The sequence below is a fragment of the Panthera onca genome, chromosome D1 (assembly GCF_046562875.1).
Source record: "Panthera onca isolate mPanOnc1 chromosome D1, mPanOnc1 haplotype 2, whole genome shotgun sequence".
NCBI classification, from domain to species: domain Eukaryota; kingdom Metazoa; phylum Chordata; class Mammalia; order Carnivora; family Felidae; genus Panthera; species Panthera onca.
Window position 1 is genome coordinate 77,959,635 of NC_138348.1, and position 15,533 is coordinate 77,975,167.

Consider the following 15,533-nt stretch of genomic DNA (forward strand, 5'->3'; position numbering starts at 1 on the left):
TTCTGGTACATAGGAAAGAAATTATATTAACCTTATCTTGCAACCTTCTATAATCATTTATTAGTCTTAGTTCCAATTTTTTTTGTTAATTCTTTCAGATCTTGTTCATAAGTAATCATGTCACTTGTGAACAAAGGCAGTTTTATTTCTTCTTATCCAAACTGTGTGCTTTGTTTCCTTTATGTTTTATTGTGTTAGCTGAGACCCCCAATATGATGTTGGAATGTTCCAACAGGAGTGGTGAGAAGGACGTAGTTACTTTTTAAAAAGAAAACGTTTCATTATTTCATGAATGTGATGGCAGAACGAGGCAATTTAGCATCAGATTAGATTAAAATATGAAATGTAATCAGGTAGAGAAGTCTCTTGTAGAAAAATTTTACAGAGAAAACCAATTTAAATATTCTTTGCAGACAGTAATTCCTGATTTATATAATGGATCAAAATGAGATTTTTTTTTTCTGTTCTATTTAAGTCAGTGTCCATAAACCACATAAATCAATTGAATGGGGAAACCTCTCTTATTTCAAGTACAAGGAAGGCCTCCAAAGGAATAAAAAAAAATCCATGAACACCCTTCCCCCCCCAACACACACACACGGGAACATATAAAACATGTAAAATGTTTTCCTACTTCCGAATTTAGTTTGATAATAAAAAGTAATTTAAAAAAATCAAACATTTAGTGAATATTATGGAAAGAAATGGAGAAAGGAGAGCCAAACTAAAGGGAAAAGAAAAAAATACTTCTTGAGCCTAGTTACGGACTACCCAGATACCACGGCTGTATTAATATTTTTTTAATGAAAAAACAGAAGATATGAAGAAGTAGTAAAAACGACATACCAACCTGTTTACAAGATGAATGCAGACACACATTTATTTGACACTGAGGTTGCAATCAGGTATTAGACACAATTTAATGGGAGAGACAATTACAGTGACATATCAAATCACAACAGGGGAGGCATACATACAGAGCAACAGAGGAACAAAGGGAAAAGATAATAGATATCTGGAAGATCACACACACACACACACACACACACACACACACACACAACATGAAGCTCCATATAAAAGACAAAAGCCTACAGCCAGCAGAAACACAGACATGATTCACACACCACTGTCCCATTTTAAGGTGGAAATCCTACTATAATTTTGTTACATAGGTGTTTTTGACTTTACATGATTCTTCCATTTGGAAGCATGGATGATCTTGCAATATTAATTTTTCACACACAAAAAAGCAGAAGTTAAGCCCTCTGGAGAAAGTTCAGTTAAAAAAAAAAAAAAAAAGACATTTTAAATGGAGTAACATCACCATCTTGTGGTGTTTCAGAATATTGACTCTGCTTTTTAACGACATTTTGAGTTTATGTAGTTCTACGTAAAATATAGCTAACTTGATTATTTGTGAAAATAATCTAGATTATATATGACATTACCAGACTCAGAACAAGAACAAAGAAGTGATCCATCTACATACATTTGTAATTAACTTTCCATGAATTTATTACCTACAGATTTCTTTTTTTGTATTACAGTTCCTCTGTTACTTTCTTGCACTCTACGAAGTAATAAAAAATGGGGACCTCTGCCCCCTGCCCAATGCTTATTTTGCTAAAATCCCTTCCCTCAGGGGACTGAGACCCTTTCGGTTATCTACAATGTGGAATAAAATCTCTAAAAATGCATGCTTAGGAATGTTAATATATACTCGGTTCTATATTTGACGTTTTTTGCTTCCTGGCTTGGTTCTTTAGCATATAAGGTTTCATTATTAGTCAATTTAGGATTTAGTAGCATTCCCTGAACTGGCTCTGATGTGCCCAAACTGTGTAACTAGAACATAAAAGTCAGGATTATGAGAGATAGCTCCCATTTGTCAGATGCTTACAGTCTCACTGCGGATGTAGACATACACACAAGAACCACATGAACAAAACAAAACAACAAAACAAAAGAAAACAAAACAACAAAACAAGGTTACATAGAAGTTATCTTGAAATGCCATATCACGTTTTGCAGTTCTTTCCCTCCAGCTTTTGCCTCAGTCATTAAATTGATCTGATAAACTCCATTAGGGAAGGATTTACTAGGCCCTTACCATTTTCATAATACTTGGTGCCATGAAAGATATAGTAGAACGTGCAGGAAAAAAAGATTCAAGGCATTTATAATCTAGTTGGGGTGACTAACAAAATGTCTTAGAGAATGTAAATGCTTGCAGCTATAACATAATACACGAAAGTTATGTATGGAAAAAATGGGAGTTTTGGGTTTTTTCAGGCTCCTCATTCATACTTTAAATATATTCTAAAATATAAACATAAAGGGTGACTGGGTGGCTCATTCAGTTAAGCCTCCAACTTCAGCTCAGGTCATGATCTCACCATTTGTGAGTTTGAGCCCCACGTTGGGCTCTGTGCTGACTACTCAGAGCCTGGAGCCTGCTTTGGATTCTGTGTCTCTCCCTCTCTCTCTCTGCCCCTCCTCCACTCATGCTCTGTCTCTTTCTCTCAAAAATAAATAAACATTAAAAAAATAATAAATAAAATATAAAGATAAGATCAAGAAAAGTCAGAAATGACTGAAGAAAAAAAAATCATAACACCACTCCATTAACCCAAGTATTTAGTATTTTGGTGTACAAAAGTCTTTTTTCCCACTTCAGAATCCTTAAAAACTATTGTGTAGGAGAATCTGTAGCTGAAGAGCTTAAGATCATATGTTGAAATTAAGACAGGACAGTGAAGGTCTTTACTTTTTTTCTTTTCTTTTCTTTTTTTTTTTTTTTAAATCGAATTAGAAAATACTTAGAAATGAATCTGACAAAAGGCTCAAGTTTTTCTTGAAGAAAACTTCAAAATAAGCAGAGGAACATAAAAGACGCTTGCTTAAGCTCTTGATTAAGTTCTGGGGCGCAAAGTCATAATACTATAAAGCAGTAAATTCTCCTCAAATTAATCTATAAATAGAAGGCAATTGCCATTGAAATTCCAGCTTTCCAAAGTGGCTCTAAAGTTAATTTTAATAACTAAATATTAAATAAAAGTTAATATTTTTTTCTGAAAAAAAAAAAAAGGAAGTGGGCAAAGCCACACTATACAATTAAAACTAAAATTGCCTGATGTTGGAAGAGGAAGATAAAGACAGATCAGTGAGGCTAGAAAATCCAGAAACAGGTTAAGTTATGTAGTATAAGAATTCTGTAATATTCCAGATCAGTAAGGAAAGGAAAGAGTGAATTTGACATCCTTTTTGGTAATAATTGACCCAACATTAAAAAGTAATTTACATTCTTACTCTGTTCCAAGTACCATCCAATTTCTAGATGGATCAAAGTTTTAGCTATTAAAAATTGAAATAATAAAATTACTGAAAAAATAAATGAATAATTATATAACCTTACAATGGTAGACTTTTCTAAATGTGACCTTAAAGATAGAAACCAGCAAGCAAAATTTGGTTGGTTTTATGAACTTAATATTAGTTGAGTAAATAAATGTTAAAAAAATCTGTGAACTTTTTGGGAAGAGAAATGAACGGTGACAAATTACAACACAAATAGGAGGCCAGCTTATTCTAATGTCTGTCATACAAGAGATCTTTTCTCTGCCCCAAAGAGGCAGGCCAGAAGCTACATATGGAGACACCCTGCAAAAGCCCCCCCATGAAATTGACAGAGGAAGCCTGAACTCAGATAGTTGCCTTATATAGAAATGACAGCTGCTGTCTAAAGTAGCCTTAAGGGAAGGACTGTTTGTTTGTTAATGTTGTAATTCCTTTTACTTATTCCTGTCTTCAGTAAAGTTAAGAGGCAGAACCTGGTTTCGGCTGTGATAAAGAGAATTAAGCAAAACCTTTATCCACGCTTATAAAATGAGAGGAGTAACCCCACTTGAACCTCTCCAGAAAAGCATATGAAATTGGTATGGGGCACCACAGTTTTCAAAGCAGCTCTGATGTACGGCCACACTGAGAACCACAGCGTTAGAGGCTGGTGTGAGAGGGGTGGCGGCAGCGGGTCTGAGGTGATTCCACAGGCACCTAATTGTTGGCAGCACAGCCAGCTGTGTGCAGGGGTCCTTGGCTAGGAGGATAACCACAGTCCAGACTCGAGAAGGAGCATGAGCCAGACGCTGACAAGAGAGTGGAGATGGTACGTTTCCTGGAGGGTACTCCTAGGAGGGGACCTGTGACCTTGCCTTTATGATCATGGTCTTTCAGGTTACATAACAATTCTTGTAAAGAACTGTCTACGGAGAGATGTATCTAAGCTCTGGGAGTCTGAAGTCACATGATATCAGAACGATGCATTGACTACAGTTGATAGCGATTAAAGCTACTGCCCTATTTGTGATGTATGGATGAGTTAGAAAGATAGGAAAATCTGAGAACCTTTCCAGATAAAAGGATAGTAAAGAGATATAACAATGAAACATTGTATGAAATAATGGAGTGGAAACCAAGTTACCATAAAGGCTACCATTGAGACAATTGATGAAATTTGAATATGGAAGGTGGAGTCCATAATAGTGTTATGTTAAATGTCTTGATTTTGATAATTGCCATCCAGTTCTGGAAGAGAATGTCCTTACTTTTAGGACAGAAACATGCAAGGATTCAGAAGTAAAGATGCATAATGTCTCCAACTTACACTCAAGTGGTTTTAAGTAAAAGGCACATATAAAATATATATACAGAGGAAAAAAAACACATGGGGCAAAGTGTGGCAATTGACAAATTTGGATAATTGGTATACAGGAATTCGTTTTCCTATTCTTTTAACTTTTCTGTAAGTTTGAAATTATGTTTTAAAAGTTATCAAAGCAAAAAATAAATAAATAAAAAGTTGCCAAAGAAAAACTCAATATGAAAAGAGTCCCAAAGAAGAGAATACAAAGAGTTTGATACAGGAGAAAGTTGGTAGGGCTGGAATGTGTTGAAGGATTGTAGGACAGCAAACAATGAGGAAGAGAGGAGGGAATAGAAGTAGGGGTCAAATTGTGCAGTTTTCACAGGCTCTGGTAAGGAGTTTGGATTTAATTCTAATAGCAAGTCACTATAAATTTCTGAGCAGGGCAGTTACTTCCAGGGAATGATTCTGCTTGGAGCTGCTTAGGCTGCATGTCGGCCTCTGGATAACTCAATCGTGGTGTCTACAGAAAGGAGGAAAGGAATAGCTAGGCCTCTTGAACCTCTTGGCAGGAGGAGAAGAATGGAGGTAAAACACCCCACAGGGAGCCTATGGGACAGCCAGAACAATAATGGCCATTGCCCAGACCTTGTCATGCCTTGACTGCCCAGCATACCACAGAGCCTGACACCCCCACTGCCAGCCTTCCTTTCACTCTTCCAGTTCTAGAAACGTTCCAGTCACATTACAAGTGATCCCACACCCAACACCAAGAGCAACAGCAAAAGCCCACACTTAAATGCTCTCTAAAGGGAGACAACCTCTCTAGTTTCTCCTCTATTCTGTTCCATGTCCAGCATCTTTGGGTGATATTTATTTCTCCAAGTCAGGTTTGAACATGGCTCTTCTTGACCCTGCAATTGAAAGCTAAATGACAAATTACATATTGGAAGGGAAGTGGAAAGTTGTTCAGAAACTTGCATACAGGGGCTCCTCCTCCCCCAGCAGGAATGGCTGTGCCTGAACCCATAGTCACAGGGACCCTCTTCCAGCAGCAGCAGCAGCCCGCTGCTCACCAGTGATCTGGTGATGGTCACTGGCAATGTCAGATAACCTTCAGCTGTGTTGGCATTTATAGTCAACCTGTTTCATGCTCAAATCCTTTCTATTTATACTCCGTATCCAAAACTTATTATCGTGATTGCCTTTTAAGACTGTAGAGAGTCAGGATCCTTCCCTGGGGGACAGGGACCTGTGGTGTGTCCGGCAGTATATGGAGCTGATTTCTTTCCTTTTTTCAAACAAATATTTATTTACTTTTGAGAGAGAGAGAGAGAGTGCGAGCACGGGAGGGGCAGAGAGAGGATCTCAAGCAGGCTCCCAGCTGTCAGCGCAGAGTCCCAGGTGGGGCTTGAACTCTTGAACTCACAAACTGTGAGATCATGACTGAAAGAGCGGACCTAGACCGTCCGACTCCATTTTGTTCTGTGTCCTCCATCTTGAGTGACTATGTGCCCGACATGGCCCCCTTTCCGGGAAAACCGCAGAAAGAAATTCCCGCTCAAACCTCAGACCAGGCCTCCTCCCCTTGAGTAACTTCCTGCTCACCCGTTCAAACTTCCTGTTCAAACCATGCTCAGCAACCTGCGCAAGGGGACTCTGACCCTTCCCCAGCCAATCGGCTAAGGCCACGACCATCACCCCCCAACTGCCCCTAGATCCCTATAAAACCTTTGTGCTTTTGAAACATGCTCTCTCTCTCCGGCGTCTTACCACTGCGTCGGTGCAGGTAGGGGATTGAGCTCGAGCTAGCTCGAATAAAGGCTCTTTGCTTTTGCATCGGACTCGGCTCACTGGTGGTCTTTGGGGATCAGGAATTCTGGGCATAACAATGACCTGAACCAAAATCAAGAATTGGACCTGTAACTGGCTGAGCCATCCAGGTGCCCCTGTGGAGCTGATTTCTGCAGACCTCTCTTTGTGATGACCAGAGAATGCAGACTGTATGGCTTTTAGTTCTAATCTCTGATTTGTATGTTTTCCCAGTAAATCTAGTTTTTTAAATCTTTACACGTGACACTGGAATTTGTCCTTATTCAACTTTAACTACAATAAAAAAAATTCCTTTGTGTTTTAGAACTGAAGTTGCAATGAAGTTGCGTTTTGGTGAGAGGCACTACATCTGGTGGATAGGTATATAAGGATTCCCCTGCTTTGTTAGTGGGCCGATTTCTTCCATGGACAGACTGATTTCTTTTCAGGTTCTGACTGCCAGGACTATCTCCCTGGTCTGTCGGCATCCCTGGCAGCTCCTGAGAGTGGCACAGATGAAAGCATTCTTCTTTTGGAGGTATAAAGACCTCTATGTTTTGTTGCCCAGCATAGGGTCCCCTTCTTGTAACTGGACCAAAGTGAGTTCACTCCTTGATGAGTCAGAAACTGCACCAGGATGAGCTGTCGCACTGAGAAAACTTTTATTTGAAGCAAATAAATTGATCGTGGAGAATTGCTTCCAAAGCTATGACTCCCGAGAGAGGGTGAATGGCTTCCTTTTGTTTAGGTTTAGGAAGAATATTTAGATGGAGAAGCCTTGTCACCCTATGTAGAGGCGGGCATAATGTCACGCATGCACCTTAAGGAAGCATGCCTGTGCACACATTGTATGTTATATAAATGAGGCTGAGGCTCCTCCTTGGGTGGAGATTTCAGTTTTATATTGAGGTAAGGAGATTGTGGGTCATTCCAGACGTCACTCCATGGTCCATCTGTGCAGGTGTGAGTCAGGTTTAGCTCAAAGGGTGTGTAAGACAAAGCTAGTGGCTATAAGCAGGTGGGCATTAAAGGCCAGGTCTTGGGCTCTAGCTGGTGACATTCGGATCACAGAACCTGAGATCTCAAGGAAGCAAATCCCAGGGAGATATATTTGGGTATAATTGCACATCTTAGTCTTTCTTCCACCTGTAGAGATGGGCACATGATGCTAAAAACCAGGGCTGTCAGACTCCTCAGAACTCCTCTCAAGAGGTTTTAGGGAAGATCTTCTTACACAGCTGGAGCTGTTAGGCTAGTAGGTTATGAGGTTTGGGGTGCTTGGGGACCTCCATGCCTGGCGCATGGGAAAAGTCTGAGGGACAGTATTTGTGCACTTCATCTAGCTGTGCCTCAAGCCAGTATTACCTGAGTGACCTAAATAAATAAAAACCTTTTATTGCTTAAGCAATATTCTATTCTTTGCAGGCAAGAATCCTGCCTAATTACACCAGGGCATCACTGCTTTAGCCAAACACTTTGTTGGCAAGTTTAGAGGCGACTGGGACTTGATTTAGAAGTCAAATAATCACAAGACCTTCTTGGCTGGGTTTGGATTTTTCCTGGCAGTTAGAGTCCTTTAGCATGCTTTCAGTTTGCTGGGGGGTAAGATACTGAGAGCCTCATTAGCTTATAACAAATGTCAGAAATCTTGTTGAATCATGATCCTAGAATCTGGACTCTACCTTTGAAATTTCTATCTCTTAGCAGCACAAAACAGGCTACTCCCCAAGCTCTAAGGCCTCAGTTGAATACTTTTATTTTTGTCCCTGACTTTAAAACAGTAGACAGGAGGGGGAAATGTGTAGACTGCATTCAGCAAATGCATTTATATTTTTTATTAAAAATGAAAAAGGAGGATTTTTCCCTTGCACCATTTAAAAATCACTATCAGAAAAAAATTAATTGAAAAGTTGGAGATTATTAAATAGCATTTTCAGTATATCTACATTGTTTTTGCTATTCGTGCTAAAAACTAAAATTATATATTTGAAAGGTTTTTAATTTTTTTTCCTTTTTTCTGGTGACTTTATTTTTTTATTTTTATTTAAATTTTAGTTAATTAACATACAGTGCAATATTGATGTGAGGGCAATACAGTGATTCATAATTTACATACAATACTTGATGCTCATCACAAGTGCCCTCTTTAATACCTGTCACCCATCTAGCCCATCCCCCACCCACCTCCCTCCATCTACCCTCAGTTTGTTCTCTATCCTAAAGGGTCTCTTGTGGTTTGTTTCCCTCTCTCTGTTTTTTACTCCCTTCCTATATGTTCATCTGTTATATTTCTGAAATTCCAAATATGGGTGATATGGTATTTGTTTTTCTCTGATTGACTTATTTTACTTAGAATAATATATTCTAGCTCCATCTATGTTGTTGCAAATGGCAAGATTTCATTCTTTTCTTTTTGATGACTAACATCCTACACACACACACACACACACACACACACACACACACACACACACTATCTTTTTTATCCATTCATCAGTCAAAGGACATTTGGGCTTTATCCATAATTTGGCTGTTGATAATGCTGCTATCAACATTGGGGTGCATGCACTCCTTTGAATCTGTACTATTCTATCCTTTGTGTAAATAGTGGAATTTCTGGATTGTAGGGTAGTTCTATTTTTAGTTTTTTGAGGAACCAGTTCGAATTCCACCAACGGTGCAAGAAGGTTCCTCTTTCTCTACATCTTCACCTATACCTGTTGTTTCCTGTGTTGAGGTGGAATCTCATTGTGGTTTTGATTTCTATTTCCCTAATGAGTGATGTTGAGCATCTTTTTATATGTCTGTTAGTCATCTGGATGGCTTTTCTTTGGAAAAGTGTCTATTCCTGTCTTCTGTCCATTTCTTAACTGGGTTATTTGTTTTGGGTGTTGAGTTTGATAAGTTCTTTATAGAGTTTTGATACTAACCCTTTTTGGGTACATCATTTGCAAATATCTTTTCTCAATCCATTGGTTGCCTTTTAGTTTGGTTGACTGTTTCCTTCTCTGTGCAGAAGCTTTTTATATCGATGAAGTCCCAATAGTTCATTTTGCTTTTTATTCCCTTGCCTCCGGCAATGTGTCTGGTAAGCTTGATATGGCAGAGGTCAAAGAGGTTGCCACCTGTTTTTTATCCTGTAGGATTTTAATGGATTCCAATCTTACATTTAGGTCTTTCAACCATTTTGAATTTATTTTTGTGTATGGTGTAAGAAAGTGGTCTAGTTTCATTTTTCTGCATGTTGCCGTCCAATTTTCCCAGTACCATTTGTTGAACGGACTGACCTTTTTCCTTTGGATGTTCTTTCATGCTTTGTTGAAGATTAGTTGACCATATAGTTGTGGGTTCATTTCTGGGTTTTCTATTCTGTTCCATTGTTCTATGTATCTGTTTTTGTGCCAGCAACGTACTGTCTTGATGACTATAGCTTTCTTTGTAATATAGCTTGAAATCTGGAATCATGATGCTTCCAGTTTTGTTTTTCTTTTTCAGAACTGCTTTCGCTATTCGGGGTCTTTTGTGGTTCCATAAAAATTTTAGAATTGTTTGTTGTAGGTGTGCAAAAAATTCTGGTGGTATTTTGAGACGGATTGCGTTAAATGTGTAGATTGTTTTGGGTTGTATAGACATTTTAACAATGTTTGCTTTTCCAATCCATGAGCATGGAATGTTTTTCCATTTGTTTGTATCTTCAATTTCCTTCATAAGCTTTCTAAAGTTTTCAGAGTATAGATCTTTTACCTCTTTAGTTAGATTTATTCCTAAATATCTTGTTGTTTTTGGTGCAATTGTAAATGGGATCAATTCCTTGATTTCTTTTTCTGCTACTTTCTTATTGGCCTTTATAAATGCAACAGATTTCTGCACATTGATTTTATATACTAAGACTTTGGTGAATTCATGTATTAGTTCTAGCAATTTTTTTGGTGGAGGCTTCTGGCTGTCTACATAGTGTATCATGTTGTCTGCAAATACTGAAAATTTGACTTATTTCTTGCCAATTTGGATGCCTTTTATTTCTTCTTGTTGTCTTGCTGAGGTTAAGATTTCCAGTACTATGTTAAATAGTAATGGTGAGAGTGGACATCTTTGTCTTGTTCCTGACCATAGGGGAAATGCTCTCAGTTTTTCCACATTGAGGATGATATTAGCCGTGGGTCTTTCATATATGACCTTTATGATGTTGAGATATGTTCCGTCTAACAGCACAGAGTCTGACACAGGGTTCAATCTCACGAACTCTAAGATCACGACCTGAGCCAAAATCAAGAGTCAGATGCTTAACCACCTGAGCCACCCAAGAGCCCTATTATCCTTTCTTTTATTAACGTGGTGTATCATATTGATTGATTTGCAATATTGAGCCAACCCTGCAACCCAGGAATAAATCCCATTTGATCATGGTGAATAATTCTTTTTATGTACTGTTGAGCTAAAATTGCTGGTATTTTTTTCAATTTTTATTTATTTATTTTGGGAGAGAGAGAGAGAGAGAAAGAGTGCACACATGTGAATGGTGGAAGAACAGAGAGAGAGGGAGAGAGAGAATCTCAAGCAGGCTCCACACTATCAGCACAGAGCCTGATGTAGGGGTCAATTTCATGAACTGTAAGATCATAGCCTGAGTTGAACTCAAGAGTTGGACACTTAACCAACTGAGCCACCCAGGAGCCTCTCAATTTGCTAGTAATTTATTGAGAATTTTTGCATCCATGTTCATCAGGGATATTGGCCTATATTTATCCTTTTCAGTGGGATCTTTGTCTGGTTTTGTAATCAAGGTAATGCTGACTTCATAGAATGAGCTTGGAAGTTTTCCTTCCACTTCTATTTTTTGGAGCAGTTTCAGAAGAATATATATTAAGTTTTCTTTAAATGTCTGATAGAATTCCCCTGGGAAGCCATCTGGCCAGGACTTTTGTTTGTTGGAAGATTTTTGATTACTGATTCAATTTCTTGGCTAGTAATAGGTCTTGTCACAATTTCTATTTCTTCCTGTTTCAGTTTTAGTAGTTTATGTGTTTTTAGGAGTTTATCCATTTCTTCCAGATTGCCCAGTTTATTGGCATTAATTTTTCATAGTATTCTCTTATGAAATACAAATATCACTGTGGTGTTGGTTGTGATCTCTCCTCTTTCATTGATGATCTTATCTACTTGGGTCCTTTCTTTTTTCTTTTTGATAAGTCTGGCTAAGGTTTATCAATTTTACTAATTCTTTCAAAGAATCAGCTCTTAGTTTCATTGATCTGTTCTACTTTGTTTGTTGTTTTGTTTGTTTTTATATTGCTTATTTCTGCTCTAATCTTTATTATTTCTTAAAAAATTTTTAATGTTAATGTTAATTTTATTTATTTTTGAGTAAGAGAGAAAGACAGAGAGTAAGCAGGGGGAGGGGCAGAGAGAGAGAGGGAGACACAGAATCTAAAGCAGGCTCCAGACTCTAAGCTGTCAACACAGAGCCCAACGTAGGGCTTGAACTCACAGACTGCAAGATCATGACCTGAGCCGAAGTCAGATGCCCAATCGACTAAACCACTCAGGTGCCTCTCTAATCTTTATTATTCCCCTTCTTATTTCCATTCTTCTGCTGGCTTTGGGCTTTACTTGCCCTTTACTCATCCTTTTCTACCTCCTTTAGGTGTAAAGTTAGGTTGAGTACTTCAGACCTTTCTTGCTTCTTGAGATAGGCTTGTTTTGCAATATACTTCCCTCTTAGGACTGTCTTTGCTGCATCCCAAAGTTTTGGACTATTGTGTTTTCATTTTCATTTGCTTCCATGTATTTTTAAATTTCATCTTTAATATCCTGGTTAACCCATTCATTTTTTAGTAGGATGTTCTTTAACCTCCATGTATTTGAGGGCTTTCCAATTTTTTTTTGTCTCGTGGTTGACTTCAAGTTTCATGGCATTTTGATCCAAAAATATGCATGGTATGATCTTGATCTTTTTGTACTTGTTGAGGACTCATTTATGACTCAGTATGGGATCTGTTCTGGAGAACGTTCCATGTGCATTCAAGAAGAATGTGTATTCTTCTCCTTTAGCATGAAATGTTCTGAATGTATCTGTTAAGTCCATCCAATCCAGTCTGCCATTCAGAGCCATTGTTTCCTGTTGACTTTATGCTTAGATGATCTGTCCCCTGCTGTAAGTGGGTGTTGAAGTCCCTACTATTATTGTATTATTATCAATAACTTTCTTTGGTTGTAATTCATTGATTTATATATTTGGATTCTTTCAAGTTGGAGGCATAAATATTTACAATTGTTAGATCTTCTTGATGGATAGACCCCTTAATTATAATATAATGCCCTTCTTCATCTCTTGTTACAGTCTTTGGGTTAAAATCTAGTTTGTCTGATATAAGTATGGCTACTCTGGCTTTCTTTGGATGTCCATTAGCAAGATAGATGATTCTCTATCTTCTCAGTTTCAATCTTCAGGTGTCTTTAGGTCTAAAATGAGTCTCTTGTGAGCAGCATATAGATGGATCTTGTTTTTTTTTAATGCATTCTGATATTGTGTCTTTTGATTGGAGCATTTGGTCTACTTATATTCAGATTGATTGTTGAGAGAGATGACTTTAGTGACATTGTGTGTGGGGTGTTCTTTGGTTCTTTCTAGTCTTTGTTGCTTTTCGTCTTTTTGTTTTGTTTTGTTTTTCACGCAAGGACTTCTCTTTAAAGTTTATTGCAAAGGTGGTTTAGTGATCACAAACTCCTTTAGTTTTTGTTTGTTTGGGAAATTTTATCTCTCTTTCAATTCTGAATGACAGCCTTGTCAGAATTATTTACTTGCCAGAATTATTTACTGCATATTTTTCCCATTAAGCATGTTGAATATATACTGCCACTCCTTTCTGGCCTGCCATGTTTCTGGGGACAGATCAGCTGTGAACCTGATCTGTCTTCCCTTGTAGGTTAAGGACTTTGTTTTCTCTTGCTGCTTTCATGATTCTTTCTTTGTCTGTGTATTTTGTGAATTTGAATGTAATATGCCTTGGTGATGGTAGACTTTTGTTGAATTTAATGAGAGTTCTCTGTGCTTCTTGGATTTTGATGTCTATGTCCTTCCTTAGAGAATTTTCCTGCTATAATTTTTTAATGCAGGATGCATTTATTTAATGCAGGTTTAAATAAACCATCAGCCCCTTTTTCTCTCTCTTCATCTTCTGGGACTCCTATGATATGAAGATTAATAAGTTGCTTGTGATCCTTTACCTTTCTTTCCCTCTTCTTTTCAGCTTCATTATTTTCCAGAATTTTATATTCTGTATCACTAATTCACACCTCTGATTTGTCCATCCTCTTTTTATGGCCTGCATTTGGGTTTGCTTCTCAGTTATAGGATTTTTAATTTCAACTCGACTTGGTTTTATTCTTTTATCTCTGCAGAAAGGAATTCTCTAGTGTTTTCTATACATCGTTCAAGTCCAGCTAGTATCCTCATACTCGTTCTAAATTCTAGTTCAGATATCTTACTTATATCTGCATTGATGAAGTCCCTGGCTGTGAGATCTACTTCCTGGTCTTTCTTTTGGGGTAAATTCCTCCATCTCATCATTTTGTCCAGAAAAGAAGAGAAGAAAGAAAGAACAAAAAACAAACAAACAAAGAAAAAGCCAAAATACCCCCCAAAAAACTAGATCCTGGATGTGTTTTGGTGTGCTTGCTAAAAGAATATAGATCCAAAAATAAAAATATAAAAAAAATTAATAAAAGAAAATGAAATGAAAATACAGGAAAACATTTAAAAATACAAAGAAAAATAAAATTAAAAATTAAAAAAATAATAAAAGTAAAAAAGAAATTGAAGAAATAAGAGAAAAAAATAATTAAATAAAAAATAAAAGTAAAAAGGAAGTTAGATCCTATTTCCCTTAGAGCTGAAGCTTTGCAGCACTCTATGATCAGTAGACTTGTTGCAAGCCAGTTGTTTGCGCAGGTCTTCTGGGGGAAGACCTGTTGCTCTGATTCTCAGGCTGACTTGCCCTAGAGGAAATGCTCCTCCAGGGCACAGTGGGGTGGGCTTGGTGTAACGGGCTCCAGCCTCCACTAGGTGGCGCTCTTTTGCTCCCTGAAGGCTTTCCGGGCTGATGAGCAGGATGAATATGGCTGCACCCTGCTTGCTAGCCCCAGAGCTGAAAGTTCCCACCTGTGGACTCTTCAGAGAACCCTCACAGAATAGAATCAATCACCCCTCTAGTGTCACTGATTTCAGTCAAAACCCTGCGTTCACCCTGCCTGTGTCCAAGATTTTAATATCAGAGGCCCAAGAGTGTTTCAAATCTCCAAATTTTAGGGACTCCCTCAGGGTGAACTCACTCTGTGCCTCTGGGAGAGGGTTTTGCTGTGCTTCTGCCATTTGCCAGCTGATACAAGGAAAGTGGTTGCACAACCATGCAGCAGTTCAGAGTTTATGGCAAAACATAGCAGAAAGGCAGCATCCCAGCTCGGTGCCCTTGGCTGGAGCCCCCACTCCTATGCTTTTGAGCAGTGCAGCACGTTGGCCCCACCCATTCTTGTGACCCAGGGAATCCTTAGATCAGCTGTCACTCCTAGGACTCCACCCCGCTTCACCACCTGAGCACTTTAGAGTCAGGCACATCCCCCCTGGTAGTGGACTTCTAAAAGCTCAGATTTTGTATTCTGTTGCTTCTAATGATCTGTGGTAGCCTCAGATAGCTCTATGTCCCCCAAGTCAACTCTCTGCACCTCCTATCTTCCAGAAGGTGGTCACTTTTCTACTTGTAGACTTGGAGTTTTTGTTCTCTCAGACCTCCAATTGATTTCTTCGGTGTTGAGAATGATTTGAGAACAATCTAGCTGTGTTTAAGGGTCAAGACAAGCTTAGGGTCCCCTTATTCCTCTACTTTCTTAACTCGTCCTCCTCAAAATGTAATTTGTAAAAGCCCTTGATTCTGACTAACATTTTCTAATTAGGCATTCTAATTTCTTTTACCTTTATGAACCATGATGTTATATTTTTATATACCCTTTTTCCTTTGAGTTCTGAAGAGCCTTTTAAAAATACTTCATTTCAAGGGGCGCCTGGGTGGCTCGGTCAGTT

At 38.3% G+C, this 15,533-nt stretch overlaps 1 long non-coding RNA gene across 1 annotated transcript in view; it reads left to right on the forward strand.

The window, feature by feature from the left end:
• LOC132661120 (uncharacterized) overlaps window positions 1–15,533 on the forward strand; it is a 53,398-nt gene that overhangs the window by 20,587 nt on the left and 17,278 nt on the right. The gene's annotated exons all lie outside the window — the stretch shown is intronic.